We start from the raw sequence: 17,393 nt of genomic DNA, 5'->3' as shown, positions 1-17,393 counted from the left end.
GGAGCATCCTTCAAATGGAATATCCTTCAAATGGAACATCCTTCAAATGGAACATCCTTCAAATGGAACATCATTTAAATGGAACATCCTTCAAATGGAACATCATTTAAATGGAACATCCTTCAAAGGGAGCATCCTTCAAATGGAACATCCTTCAAATGGAACTTCCTTCAAATGGAACATCCTTCAAATGGAACATCCTTCAAATGGAACATCCTTCAAATGGGGTCATGTGTGGGTCATACCAACTCACCACCCCCGTCCACAACGCCCTAGCAAAACCCAAGCCTACTGGATGGTAAGAGTGCTCACTGTTGCCCTTAGTGGCCGGTTTTGAAGGCATTTCCCGACGTCCTCAGGACATGGATAGACGTCCAATTCCGTCGTCAATCTTGAAAGACCTGGCTGCACACACACACACACAGACACACACACACACACACAGACACACACACACACACACACACACACACACACACACACACACACACACAGACACACACAGACACACACACACACACACACACACACACACACACACACACACACACACACACACCACACACACACACACACCACACACACACACATACAGACACACACACACACACACACATACACAGACATGACCCTGACAATAAACAAATGTGTTGGCACATACACACGCACAGCGGGATATCAGGGATTCATTTAAAACCCTCGTCACTCCGAGCCAGATATTCCCCGTGTCTTATTTCTCCTTGTGTGATCTAATGTGACGTGACAGAGGCAGGGTCACCATGGGATTTAAAACACAGGTAAAAAGTCCTCGTTTAATTGCTGTCAGATTGTAGGTAAGTGAAGGACTAAGCTCATGCTGTCCTAGGTTGATTTAAAAGCAGCAGCGGTGCACAGTGTGTGTGTGTGCGTATGTGTGTGTGTACGTGCATGCTTGCATGCGTTTATGCATGCAAATGTGTGAATATGTGTGTGTGTGTGTGTGTGAGAGAGAGCAAGAGAAAGAGAGAGAGGGAGGGAGAGAAAGAGAAGCAGTGAGGATATTCCCAGAGAGAGAGAAAGAGAGAGAGAGAGAAGCAGTGAGGATATTCCCAGAGAGAGAGAAAGAGAGAGAGAGAGAAGCAGTGAGGATATTCCCAGAGAGAGAGAAAGAGAGAGAGAGAGAAGCAGTGAGGATATTCCCAGAGAGAGAGAGAAAGAGAGAGAGAGAGAGAGAAGCAGTGAGGATATTCCCAGAGAGAGAGAGAGAGAGAGAGAGAGATGCAGTGAGGATATTCCCAGAGAGAGAGAAAGAGAGAGAGAGAGAAGCAGTGAGGATATTCCCAGAGAGAGAGAAAGAGAGAGAGAGAGAAGCAGTGAGGATATTCCCAGAGAGAGAGAATAAGAGAGAGAGAGAGAGAGAGAAGCAGTGAGGATGTTCCCAGAGAGAGAGAGAGAGAGAGAGAGAGAGAGATGCAGTGAGGATATTCCCAAGGACAGGGAGAAGCAGTGAGGATAATGCTAAGGACAGAGAGAAGCAGTGACGATATTGCCAAGGACAGAGAGAAGCAGTGGCGATATTCCCAAGGACAGGGAGAAGCAGTGAGGATATTCCCAAGGACAGGGAGAAGCAGTGAGGATATTGCCAAGGACAGGGAGAAGCAGTGAGGATATTCCCAAGGACAGGGAGAAGCAGTGAGGATATTGCCAAGGACAGGGAGAAGCAGCGAGGATATTGCTAAGGACAGAGAGAAGCAGTGACGATATTGCCAAGGACAGAGAGAAGCAGTGGCGATATTCCCAGAGAGAGAGAAAGAGAGAGAGAGAGAAGCAGTGAGGATATTCCCAGAGAGAGAGAAAGAGAGAGAGAGAGAAGCAGTGAGGATATTCCCAGAGAGAGAGAGAGAGAAAGAGAAAGAGAGAGAAGCAGTGACAATATTCCCAGAGAGAGAAAGAGAGAGAGAGAGAAGCAGTGAGAATATTCCCAGAGAGAGAAAGAGAGAGAGAGAGAAGCAGTGAGGATATTGCCAAGGACAGAGAGAAGCAGTGACGATATTGCCAAGGACAGAGAGAAGCAGTGACGATATTCCCAAGGACAGAGAGAAGCAGTGAGGATATTGCCAAGGACAGGGAGAAGCAGTGAGGATATTGCCAAGGACAGATGTCACACTTTCCAGCATGCAGAGGTCCAGGGACTTCATTGGAGAGATGAAAAGGGACGGACGAGACCAGCAGTGGCTCAGCACAAAGAATAAAGAGACAGAAAGCTCTGTATAAACCTCTCCAATCCTCTAGACCCCTCAGTAGACTACCAGGCCCTGAGGAAGAAGAAGAGAGAGAGAGAAGAGAGACGAGAGAGACAGAGAGACAGAGAGAGACGAGAGAGAGAGTGACAGAGAGACAGAGAGAGACAGAGAGAGTGAGAGAGAGAGAGACATAGAGAGAGAGAGACAGAGAGACATATTTATGGTGTATACATGCACAGGATGATCTAAGCAACAAAATGTCATAGTTTCCCTTCAAAATTTGACGTATTATGGATAAACATCTATAGTTGACGCTTTAATTCTTCGTGGTTCCAGGCTTTTTTCTGCATGGTTACAAGGTTTTTCTGCATGGTTACAGGGTTTTTCTGCATGGTTACAAGGTTTTTCTGCATGGTTCCAGGGTTTTTCTGCATGGTTACAGGGTTTTTCTGTATGGTTCCAGGGTTTTTCTGCATGGTTCCAGGGTTTTTCTGCATGGTTACAGGGTTTTTCTGTATGGTTCCAGGGTTTTTCTGCATGGTTCCAGGGTTTTTCTGCATGGTCCAGGGTTTTTCTGCATGGTTACAGGGTTTTTCTGTATGGTTCCAGGGTTTTCTGCATGGTTCCAGGGTTTTTCTGCATGGTTCCAGGGTTTTCTGCATGGTACCAGGGTTTTCCTGTATGGTTCCAGGGTTTTCTGCATGGTTCCAGGGTTTTTCTGCATGGTACCAGGGTTTTCCTGTATGATTCCAGGGTTTTCTGCATGGTTCCAGGGTTTTTCTGCATGGTACCAGGGTTTTCCTGTATGGTTCCAGGGTTTTCTGCATGGTTCCAGGGTTTTTCTGCATGGTTCCAGGGTTTAAACAGAAACAAGTTGAGTTATTCATTCTGAGTGGTTAAGGTTATGGTCCGGGGGAAGGCTTAAAGCACACTCTTTCCATCACTCTTTCCATCAACTATCCTCACAGCTTGCTAGCGTATTGTGAGCTTCAGTGGTGCAGTGGTCTAAGCAATGCGATTCAGCTCCAAGCAGCCCGAGTTTCAACCCAGTTATGGGAAATTGTTCGTTTGTTGTATATTTTGTGAGGAAGGCATTTATCAATGTTTCAGGGCCTTCATCTGAAATCGTCATCTATATCCAGTAATCAGGCTTTATTATTTTCACCTGTATTAAACTAGGCAAGTCAGTTAAGAACACAATCTTATTTATAATGCCGGCTTACTGGGGAACAGTGGGTTAACTGCCTTGTTCAGGGGCAGAATGACAGATGTTTACCTTGTCAGCTCGGGGATTTGATCTAACAACCTTTCTGTTACTGGCCCAATGCTCTAACCACTAGGCTATCTGCCGCCCCTTTGTAAATACTGTATTGAGTTTCATTACACTCACATGTAAATACTATATTGACTTTCCTACAATCATATGTAAATACCCTATGACCTATATGAGCTGTTTGTTAAACAACTATGATTTTNAAGCAACAAAATGTCATAGTTTCCCTTCAAAATTTGACGTATTATGGATAAACATCTATAGTTGACGCTTTAATTCTTCGTTGTCCACTTTTTCTGCATGTTACAATGTTTTCTGCATGGTTACAGGTTTTTCTGCTGTTACAAGGTTTTTCTGCATGGTTCCAGGGTTTTTCTGCATGTTTACAGGGTTTTCTGTATGTTCCAGGTTTTTCTGCATGGTCCAGGGTTTTTCTGCATTTACAGGGTTTTTCTGTATGGTTCCAGGTTTTCTGCATGGTTCCAGGGTTTTTTCTGCATGGTTCCAGGTATTTCTGCGATGGTACAGGTTTTTCTGTATTTCCAGGGTTTTTCTGCATGGTTCCAGGTTTTTCTGCATGGTTCCAGGTTTTCTGCATGGTACCAGGGTTTCCTGTATGTTCCAGGGTTTTCTGCATGGTTCCAGGTTTTTCTGCATGGTACCAGGGTTTCCTGTATGATTCCAGGTTTTCTGCATGGTTCCAGGTTTTTCTGCATGGTACCAGGTTTCCTGTATGGTTCCAGTTTTTCTGCATGTTCCGGGTTTTTCTGCATGGTTCCCAGGGTTTAAACAGAAACAAGTTGAGTTATTCATTCTGAGGGTTAAGGTTATGGTCCGGGGGAAGGCTTAAAGCACACTCTTTCCATCACTCTTTCCATCAACTATCCTCACAGCTTGCTAGCGTATTGTGAGCTTCAGTGGTGCAGTGGTCTAAGCAATGCGATTCAGCTCCAAGCAGCCCGAGTTTCAACCCAGTTATGGGAAATTGTTCGTTTTGTTGTATATTTTGTGAGGAAGCATTTATCAATGTTTTCAGGGCCTTCATCTGAAATCGTCATTATATCCAGTAATCAGGCTTTATTATTTTCACCTGTATTAAACTAGGCAAGTCAGTTAAGAACACAATCTTATTTATAATGCCGGCTTACTGGGAACAGTGGGTTAACTGCCTTGTTCAGGGGCAGAATGACAGATGTTTACCTTGTCAGCTCGGGGATTTGATCTAACAACCTTTCTGTTACTGGCCCAATGCTCTAACCACTAGGCTATCTGCCGCCCCTTTGTAAATACTGTATTGAGTTTCATTACACTCACATGTAATACTATATTGACTTTCCTACAATCATATGTAAATACCCTATGACCTATATGAGCTGTTTGTTAAACAACTATGATTTTCTGGCCTGCCTTTCTCTCTCTCTCTCTCTCTCTCTCTCTGTCTCTCTGTCTCTCTCTCTCGTCTCTCTGTCTCTCTTCTCTGTCTCTCTCTCTCTCTGTCTCTCTGTCTCTCTGTCTCTCTCTCTCTCTCTGTCTCTTTCTCTCTGTCTCTCTCTCTCTGTCTCTCTCTCTGTCTCTTTCTCTGTGTCTCTTCTCTCTGTCTCTCTCTCTCTGTCTCTTTCTCTCTGTCTCTCTCTCTCCGTCTCTTCTCTTCTCCTCTCGTCTGTCTCTCTCTCCTGTCTCTTTCTCTCTGTCTCTCTCTCTCTCTCTCTCTCTGTCTCTTCTCTCTGTCTCTCTCTCTTGGTCTCTCTCTCTGTCTCTTTCTCTCTGTCTCTCTCTCCTGTCTCTTCTCGTCTTCTTTCTCTCTGTCTCTCTCTCTCTGTCTCTCTCTTCTCTGTCTCTCGTTCTCTTTCTCTCTGTCTCGTCTCTTCTCGTCTCGTTTCTCTCTGTCTCTTTCTCTCTGTCGTCTCTCTCTGTTCTCTCTCTCTCTGTCTTCTCTCTCTCTGTCTCTTTTTTCTCTCTGTCTCTGGTCTTCTCTCTCTCTGTCTCTCTCTCTCTGTCTCTCTCTCTCTGTCTCTCTCTCTCTCTGTCTCTCTCTCTCTGTCTCTTTCTCTCTGTCTCTCTCTCTCTGGCTATCTGCCGCCCCCAAACTAAATTTAAGAGTTTAACAATGTCTTTCAAAAAATTTCTAATTGGTTTAATAAATCACATGACCGAAATACATAAATGAAGGGCCTATAAGCCTTGACCACCGCATCCTCAGTCGGCGTCACTCGAGATCAAAGGTGATTTCCGACGTTCGTCCAGGTCCCCAGGACGTGGGGTGATGCCTTCAAAACCGGCCACTAGGGGCAACGGTGCAGCGCTATTAGGATCAAGTAGACTTCAGACTGTGCTCAGGCGTTGTGATGGGGATGACGGATGGACGTAAGCTGTGAGCTCCGTGTCTGGCTCCCGAGGGATCACGTGTTCAATCCCAAATCTATTATTTGTAACTATTCAAATTATCACTTAAATTTAGCTGCCCCCCAAAGTTGAACACTGAACACTGGGTCCGGCTGTGGGATCTTGTAGGTATCCTAGCTTGTTCGTGACTCACAGCACAGTGTCTGCTTCTGAAAGAGAGAGCGAAAGAAATGGTTTGAACCTTAAAGCGTTAGTGTGTTATTTCCCCTGACAGCCTAACAATGTTAAAGAGACACTGTACACACACACACACACACACACACACACACACACACACACACACACACACACTCACACACAGACAGACAGACACACACAGACAGACAGACACACACACACACACCACTCACACACAGACAGACACACACACACACACTCACACACAAAAACACACACACACACACACACACACATACACACACACACACACACACACACACACACACACACACACACACACACACAGACAGACACACACACACACACACTCACACACACACACACTCACACACACCCACAGACAGACACAGATAGGAACACACACACACACACACACCCACAGACAGACACAGATAGGAACACACACACACGTCTGACATTAAGAAAATCACTTAAAACACAAGGTTTTCTAGCAGATCCTTGTAGAACTTCTCCTGGAGCGTCTGTAAAGGTTATCACTGCTCGGGGTAACTGAGACGTAAAAATAAAAAAAACACTACCTGTCTCCACATGGCTTTTCCCGAGATCTCTAAGATGTATGCTCAGAATGGTAATTGCTGTACCTCTTCTCCTGAAAGCGGCATTTTAATCCACCATCTACTGCGTCTCCTCAGCCAGAACAGTTGAGAGGGAAATGTGACTCAGAGATGGAAGGGAGTGAAGCAAATCTTTTCGAAATTTTGTCTGAGTTTCCTCGGCGGGAAAATATGGAATTCTATATTTAGATGAGGAAATCTGTAATAATATTACGACACAGTAATGATGAAGTTATTTACATCAGATCACTTTATCAAACTCACATAACACACGTCTGAATGAGTTTACCACTGTACCGTACCACTGTACCCATAACACACGTCTGAATGAGTTTACCTCTGTACCGTACCACTGTACCCATAACACACGTCTGAATGAGTTTACCACTGTACCCATAACACACCACTGCCCCGTACCACTGTACCCATAACACACCACTGTACCGTACCACTGTACCCATAACACACCACTGTACCCATAACACACCACTGTACCGTACCACTGTACCATAACACACCACTGTACCCATAACACACCACTGTACCCATAACACACCACTGTACCGTACCACTGTACCCGTAACACACCACTGTACCCATAACACACCACTGTACCCATAACACACCACTGTACTGTACCACTGTACCCATAACACACCACTGTACCCATAACACACCACTGTACCCATAACACACCACTGTACCCATAACACACCACTGTACCCATAACACACCACTGTACCCATAACACACCACTGTAACCATAACACACCACTGTAACCATAACACACCACTGTACCGGACCACTGTACCCATAACACACCACTGTACCCATAACACACTATACCGTACCACTGTAAATACCACACATCTGAATGAAATCTTGTCAGTCCAACAGTCAATAACATTTGACGTGTGTTGAGCCTCACACAACCAAACTAGGCTCCAGGTTATGTTTCCACTCAAGTTCTCTGTGACAGCAGCCGTCTCACTTTTCTCTATTCTCTCAGTTGTCAGACCTCTGCCGATGCTTTGGTTATCCCACACACACACACACACACACACACACACACACACACACACACACACACACACACACACACACACACCCGTCGTATTTCCAACTCTTAACATCACTTGTTCTGAAGACTGAATTGATCTCAAAGTGACTCTGGGAGGTTTAACATCAGGGACTCTTGAGCTCTGGATTTGACAGCAAAAGGTCAGGTTGGTATATGGTATCTTCACACACACAGACACGCACAAACACACACACGTATACACGCATGATACATTTTCTGATGCTTTCACAGTCTTTCTTTCTTTCTTTCACACACACACACACACGCACGCACGCACGCGCTGTGTGAATGCATCCCCCACCCACAGTAAGTGACCCTGGTAAACATGTCAGCACACACACACAATACAGACACACGCGTGTTGTGTTGTTTCTTCCTCATGTTTCTGTTATGTATGTGATTCTGTCCTTGAGCTGTTCTTGTCTATTAATGTTCTGTATTATGTTTCATGTTCTGTGTTGGACCCCAGGAAGAGTAGCTGCTGCTTTTGCAACAGCTAATGGGGATCCTGATAAAATACCAAATACCATTTGACATATCACACTAAGTCATGCTCCGGCACACACATGCTATAGAACACTAGTGCTATAGAACACTAGTGCTATAGAACACTAGTGCTATAGAACACTAGTGCTATAGAACACTAGTGCTATAGAACACTAGTGCTATAGAACACTAGTGCTATAGAACATGCATCACAAGGTCTGTATTGAGGGCTGAAAAGGTTGAAGACTCCTGCTGCTGTACGTCATGTCAAACATGCACAGGCAAGTAACACACACACACACACAGCTAGGAACACACACACGCACACACACACACACAGCTAGGAACACACACACACACACACACACACACAGCTAGGAACACACACACACACACACACACACACAGCTAGGAACACACACACACACACAGCTAGGAACACACACACACACACACACACAGCTAGGAACACACACACACACACACAGCTAGGAACACACACACACAGCTAGGAACACACACACACACACACACAGCTAGGAACACACACACACACACACAGCTAGGAACACACACACACACACAGCTAGGAACACACAAACACACACACACACAGACACACAGGTACGAACACACACAAACACACACACAGGTACGAACTAACACACACACAGACACACAGGTACGAACACACACACACACAGGTACGAACAAACACACACACAGACACACAGGTACGAACACACACACACACACACAGGTACGAACAAACACACACACAGACACACAGGTACGAACACACACACACACACAGGTACGAACAAACACACACACACAGACACACAGGTACGGACACACACAGACACATTACATGGGATAATAAAATGCAACTTGTATCCACTTCTTATGACATTGCCTATGAAGGAGACATGTCCCATTGAAACCACCACTCTCCCAGCACACACACACTCTCCCAGCACACACACACTCTCCCAGCACACACACACTCTCCCAGCACACACACACTCTCCCAGCACACACACACTCTCCCAGCACACACACACTCTCCCAGCACACACACACTCTCCCAGCACACACACACTCTCCCAGCACACACACACTCTCCCAGCACACACACACTCTCCCAGCACACACACACTCTCCCAGCACACACACACTCTCCCAGCACACACACACTCTCCCAGCACACACACACTCTCCCAGCACACACACACTCTCCCAGCACACACACACTCTCCCAACACACACACACTCTCCCAGCACACACACACTCTCCCAGCACACACACACAGCCACCTCTTTGTTCTTTCCCCTCCTTGGTCCCAGTGTGTGAAATAATCCGTTTTTAAAATGGATAACTGATATAAAGCTGCATATTACATTAATAACACTGAGCTGCATATTACATTATTAACACTGAGCTGGTATTGCATTATTAACACTGAGCTGGTATTACATTAATAACACTGAGCTGCATATTACTTTATTAACACTGAGCTGCATATTACATTATTAACACTGAGCTGGTATTACATTATTAACACTGAGCTGGTATTGCATTATTAACACTGAGCTGGTATTACATTAATAACACTGAGCTGCATATTACATTATTAACACTGAGCTGGTATTGCATTATTAACACTGAGCTGGTATTACATTAATAACACTGAGCTGGTATTACATTAATAACACTGAGCTGGTATTACATTATTAACACTGAGCTGCATATTACATTATTAACACTGAGCTGGTATTACATTATTAACACTGAGCTGGTATTACATTATTAACACTGAGCTGGTATTACATTATTAACACTGAGCTGGTATTACATTAATAACACTGAGCTGGTATTACATTATTAACACTGAGCTGCATATTACATTATTAACACTGAGCTGGTATTACATTATTAACACTGAGCTGGTATTACATTATTAACACTGAGCTGGTATTACATTATTAACACTGAGCTGGTATTGCATTATTAACACTGAGCTGGTATTGCATTATTAACACTGAGCTGGTATTACATTTTTAACACTGAGCTGCATATTACATTATTAACACTGAGCTGGTATTGCATTATTAACACTGAGCTGGTATTACATTATTAACACTGAGCTGGTATTACATTTTTAACACTGAGCTGCATATTACATTATTAACACTGAGCTGGTATTACATTATTAACACTGAGCTGGTATTGCATTATTAACACTGAGCTGGTATTACATTATTAACACTGAGCTGGTATTACATTATTAACACTGAGCTGGTATTACATTAATAACACTGAGCTGGTATTACATTATTAACACTGAGCTGCATATTACATTATTAACACTGAGCTGGTATTACATTATTAACACAGAGCTGGTATTACATTATTAACACTGAGCTGGTATTACATTATTAACACTGAGCTGCATATTACATTATTAACACTGAGCTGCATATTACATTATTAACACTGAGCTGGTATTACATTATTAACACTGAGCTGGTATTACATTATTAACACTGAGCTGCATATTACATTATTAACACTGAGCTGGTATTACATTAATAACACTGAGCTGGTATTACATTAATAACACTGAGCTGGTATTACATTATTAACACTGAGCTGCATATTACATTATTAACACTGAGCTAGTATTACATTATTAACACTGAGCTGGTATTACATTATTAACACTGAGCTGGTATTACATTATTAACACTGAGCTGGTATTACATTAATAACACTGAGCTGCATATTACATTATTAACACTGAGCTGGTATTACATTATTAACACTGAGCTGGTATTACATTATTAACACTGAGCTGCATATTACATTATTAACACTGAGCTGGTATTACATTATTAACACTGAGCTGGTATTACATTATTAACACTGAGCTGCATATTACATTATTAACACTGAGCTGGTATTACATTAATAACACTGAGCTGGTATTACATTAATAACACTGAGCTGGTATTACATTATTAACACTGAGCTGCATATTACATTATTAACACTGAGCTAGTATTACATTATTAACACTGAGCTGGTATTACATTATTAACACTGAGCTGGTATTACATTATTAACACTGAGCTGGTATTACATTATTAACACTGAGCTGGTATTACATCATTAACACTGAGCTGGTATTACATCATTAACACTGAGCTGGTATTACATCATTAACACTGAGCTGCGGAGAGGGACCCATCAGGTCTCCTACAGTTTATCACATTCACCCTGGTGACATGCTGTTCGATCTGACACACACACACACACACTCACACACACACACACACACACACACACACACACACACACACAATGGTGTCATGTTATTCAATCTGACACGCACACACACACACACACACACACACACACACACACACACACACACACACACACACACACACACACCTTGGTGATGTGTAGTTCTGTTATTCTCATGTGAGTGTGAAGCCCAGGTATTTAATATTGACAGTTTACTTCCTTCAGCAGACTGATGACTGTCTCCCTAACCCGCCTCCTCTCCACTGATCACGTGCAGCTAAGAGATGAGGAAGGAAAGGGTTGTATTGTGTGTAAATGGGAGGAGACGATGTTCACGTCAAGAGGTTGAATGTCTGTTTTAAATGGAGATTTCATAACAATCAGCCTGGTTGTGTCCATGCAGTTTACATGCACTACGAAAGGACCACTTCATTGAAGGTGTAAATGTGTAAAGTTGTAAAGGTGTAAAGCAGAGTGTAAAGTTGTAAAGGTGTAAAGCAGAGTGTAAAGTTGTAAAGGTGTAAAGCAGAGTGTAAAGTTGTAAAGGTGTAAAGCAGAGTGTAAAGTTGTAAAGGTGTAAAGCAGAGTGTAAAGTTGTAAAGGTGTAAAGCAGAGTGTAAAGTTGTAACGGTGTAAAGCAGAGTGTAAAGTTGTAAAGGTGTAAAGCAGAGTGTAAAGTTGTAAAGGTGTAAAGCAGAGTGTAAAGTTGTAAAGGTGTAAAGCAGAGTGTAAAGTTGTAAAGGTGTAAAGCAGAGTGTAAAGTTGTAAAGGTGTAAAGCAGAGTGTAAAGTTGTAAAGGTGTAAAGCAGAGTGTAAAGTTGTAAAGGTGTAAAGCAGAGTGTAAAGTTTAGCACCAACAAAGGCAAATAAAGTACTGTAAATGGTTTGTTCTGTTTCAATTAAACATCAGATCAACACATGAGATACTAGGATGTAATATTTTGCAAAGGAGTACTGTTCTTAGGTCAAGGTGCAATTCAAATCATATTTGACTAACTGCTTAAATCTTAAAATGTAAAAATCTTGGCCAAGTATCACAAAGAGAATCACTCCGTTGAAACACTTCAGAGGAATTTAAGCCTCCAGTCTCACCAGATGGAAATGGAACCAATGGAATGAATGGAACCAATTTCTTTCTGTGTGACGCAGGGGGGGGACAGAAACAGTGACGCGCAATACTTGCTCCTGGGAAATCACCATGGTAACATCGCTGAAATAAATCCTCTGTTTTCCCATTAGCGCATTCGGCAAGAGTGTTTGTATGTTTACTGGGCAGTTTCAGTGTGTGTGTGTGTGTGTGTGTGTGTGTGTGTGTGTGTGTGTGTGTGTGTGTGTGTGTGTGTGTGTGGTCCTCTTCAGAACCCTAAAACCTTTAAAGTTTACACTTAAATTATGTTTATTAATAGCCAGTGAATAGGGCTGACTCAAACAAGACCAAACATGCTTCTTTTAAAACTAAGCAAATGTCAAGAAAGTTCATAAGTACATATTTTCACCAGAGAGACACAAGGCTTTCAGCAAGTGAGATTCAATATGACGGCATACTTGTAAAACTAAAATAACCCCCTAATTTCTTGTGATGTGTTGTGAAAAATGAAGAGCATTCGGAAAGTATTCAGACTCCTTGACCTTTTCCAAATTGTGTTTTACAGCCGAATACACACACATACACACACATACACACACATACACACACATACACACACATACACTCACATACACACACATACACACACATACACACACATACACACACATACACACACACGCACACACATACACACACATACACACACATACACTCACATACACACACATACACACACATACACTCACATACACACACATACACACACATACACACACATACACACACACACACACACACATACACACACACACACACACATACACACACATACACACACATACACACACATACACACACATACACTCACATACACACACATACACACACGAATACACACACATACACACACATGCACACACGAATAAACACACATACACACACGAATACACACACATACACACACGAATACACACACATACACTCACATACACACACATACACACACATACACTCACATACACACACATACACACACATACACACACATACACTCACATACACACACATACACACACATACACACACATACACACACATACACACACATACACACACGAATACACACACGAATAAACACACATACACACACGAATACACACACGAATACACACACATACACACACATACACACACGAATACACACACATACACACACATACACACACATACACACACGAATACACACACGAATACACACACATACACACACATACACACACGAATACACACACGAATACACACACATTCACTCACATACACACATGAATACACACACATACACACACATACACACACATACACACACATACACACACATACACACACATACACACACATACACTCACGAATACACACGAATACACACACGAATACACACGAATACACACACGAATACACACACGAATACACACACATACACTCACGAATACACACACATACACACACATACACACACATACACTCACGAATACACACACATACACTCACGAATACACACACATACACACACATACACACACATACACTCACGAATACACACACATACACTCACGAATACACACACATACACACACGAATACACACACATACACTCACGAATACACACACATACACTCACGAATACACACGAATACACTCACGAATACACACGAATACACTCACATACACATACATACACACACATACACTCGCAAATACACACACATACACACACGAATACACACACATACACACACGAATACACACACATACACACACGAATACACACACATACACACACATACACACACGAATACACACACATACACACACGAATACACACACATACACACACGAATACACACGAATACACGCACATACACACGAATACACATACATACACACACGAATACACACACATACACACACGAATACACACGAATACACGCACATACACACACGAATACACACGAATACACGCACATACACACACGAATACACATACATACACACACAAATACACATACATACACACACAAATACACACACATACACACACGAATACACACACAAACACACACGAATACACACACATACACACACGAATACACACACGAATACACACGAATACACACACATACACACACGAATACACACACATACACTCACGAATACACACACATACACACACGCAGGCAGCTGAGGTGTGACGGCTAAGATGAGGAGGGCAGGCCTATCTTGTCATCGCCGCGGGCAGTTCCTAGGGCTTAGTCGGCATAGCGTTAATACACACAGGTGCGTACATTCTCACACACACACACACATTTCCTTAAGTCAGGAAGTACATCTGACTCCAAGGCCCCTGGGGCTTCAGGGTAGTCTATCCCTTTAAACCAATCACTGACCGTCAACACTGACGGGCTTCATCCCATTCCATTCTTATGAGATCAATGCAACTGAAGGAGGAGAGGAAGAGAGATAAAGTCAATATAGATGGTTTGGCAACAGCCTCTAAAGATGAGAGGAGCAGTATGACAGTTTTGTGAAGGAGAGATGAGGTACGACAGTTTTGTGATGGAGAGATGAGGTACGACAGTGTTGTGAAGGAGAGAGGAGCAGTACGACAGTTTTGTGAAGGAGAGAGGAGGTACAACAGTTTTGTGATGGAGAGAGGAGGTACGACAGTGTTGTGAAGGAGAGAGGAGCAGTACGACAGTGTTGTGAAGGAGAGAGGAGGTACGACAGTGTTGTGAAGGAGAGAGGAGGTACGACAGTGTTGTGAAGGAGAGAGGAGGTACAACAGTTTTGTGATGGAGAGAGGAGGTACGACAGTGTTGTGAAGGAGAGAGGAGCAGTACGACAGTTTTGTGAAGGAGAGAGGAGGTACAACAGTTTTGTGATGGAGAGAGGAGGTACGACAGTGTTGTGAAGGAGAGAGGAGCAGTACGACAGTGTTGTGAAGGAGAGAGGAGGTACGACAGTGTTGTGAAGGAGAGAGGAGGTACGACAGCGTTGTGAAGGAGAGAGGAGGTACGACAGTGTTGTGAAGAAGAGAGGAGCAGTACGACAGTGTTGTGAAGGAGAGAGAAGGTACGACAGCGTTGTGAAGGAGAGAGGAGCAGTACGACAGTGTTGTGAAGTAGAGAGGAGCAGTACGACAGTGTTGTGAAGGAGAGGAGGTACGACAGTGTTGTGAAGGAGAGAGGAGCAGTACGACAGTGTTGTGAAGGATTTTTATGTGCACTACCTCATCACAGCCGTTTACCCGCATCTGTCAACGGGTGTATTAGAGGTGAAGTCGGGTGCAGGAGAGTAGAGTGATGTAAACAGATGCACTTTGGTTTTAGTTCCAAAAACGAGAGCGCTACATAAATGAAACGCTCTCCAAACACGGAACACAACTAAAGTAAAGCGCGTAATAAAACACACAATAACATGAAACAATTACACACAAAAACACAACGGGAAACAGAGGGTTAAATACACTTAGATTGATTGGGGAAATGAAAACCAGGTGTGTATGGAAACAAGACAAAACAAATGGACACATGAAAAATGGAGCGGCGATGGCTAGAAAGCCGGTGACGTCGATCGCCGAACACCGCCCGAACACCGCCCGAACACCGCCCGAACACCACCCGAACACCGCCCGAACACCTCCCGAACACCTCCCGAACAAGGAGAGGAGCCCGACTTTGGCTTTCAAGTTTTTCAAAAATGTTTCATGAAAAAAAAAAAAACAGAAATGTTCCATACGCACAAAAAGCTTATGTCTGTCAAATGTTGTGCACAAATTTGTTTACATCCCTGTTTGTGAGCATTTCTCCTTTTCCAAGATAATCCATCCACCTGACAGGTGTGGTATATCAAGACGCTGTTGCTAGAAAATGTTATGTTGATTTCTCTACCATAACCTTCAACGTCGTTTTACAGAATTTGGCAGGACTTCCAACCAGCCACACAACCGCAGACCACATGTATGGCGTCATGTGGGACGAGTGGTTTGCTGATGACAACGTTGTGAACAGAGTGCACCATAGTGGCGGTGGGGTTATGGTATGTGCAGGCATAAGCTGTGGACAACGAACACAATTGCATTTTATCGATATCAATTTGAATGCACAGAGATGCTGTGACGAGATCCTGAGGCCCATTGTGTGGCCCTTTTTTAAGTACCTGTGACCAACAGATGCATATCTGTATTCCCAGTCATGTCAAGTCCATAGATTAGAGCCTAATGAATGTATTTTTAATTGACTGATTTCCTCATATGAACTGTAACTCAGTAATATCAATTAAATTGTTGCATGTTGCCTTTATATTTGTGTTCTGTATAAATACACTATATACGTTGCTAACTTACAATTTCAATAGCATTTTGGAATGTTAGAAAGCATGCATTTCTTCCTTCATTCCTTCCTTCCTTCTTGCCTTCCTTCCTTCCTGCCTTCCTTCCTTCCTTCCTTCTCTCCTTCCAGCCTTCCATCCTGCCTTCCTTTCTTCCTTCCTTCCTTCTTTTCCTTCCAGCCTTCCATCCTTCCTTCCTTCCTTCCTTCTTGCCTTCCTTCCTTCCTGCCTTCCTTCCTTCCTTCCTTCATTCCTTCCTTCCTTCTTGCCTTCCTTCCTGCCTACCTTCCCTCTCTTCATTCCTTCCTTCATTCCTTCTTTCCTTCCGGCCTTACGTCCTGCCTTCCTTTCTTCCTTCCTTCCTTCTTTTCCTTCCAGCCTTCCAT

This window comes from Oncorhynchus kisutch, linkage group LG18 (genome assembly GCF_002021735.2).
Source record: "Oncorhynchus kisutch isolate 150728-3 linkage group LG18, Okis_V2, whole genome shotgun sequence".
In the NCBI taxonomy this organism is placed as follows: domain Eukaryota; kingdom Metazoa; phylum Chordata; class Actinopteri; order Salmoniformes; family Salmonidae; genus Oncorhynchus; species Oncorhynchus kisutch.
The sequence above is the reverse complement of the archived record's forward strand: the minus strand, read 5'-3'. Positions refer to the sequence as shown.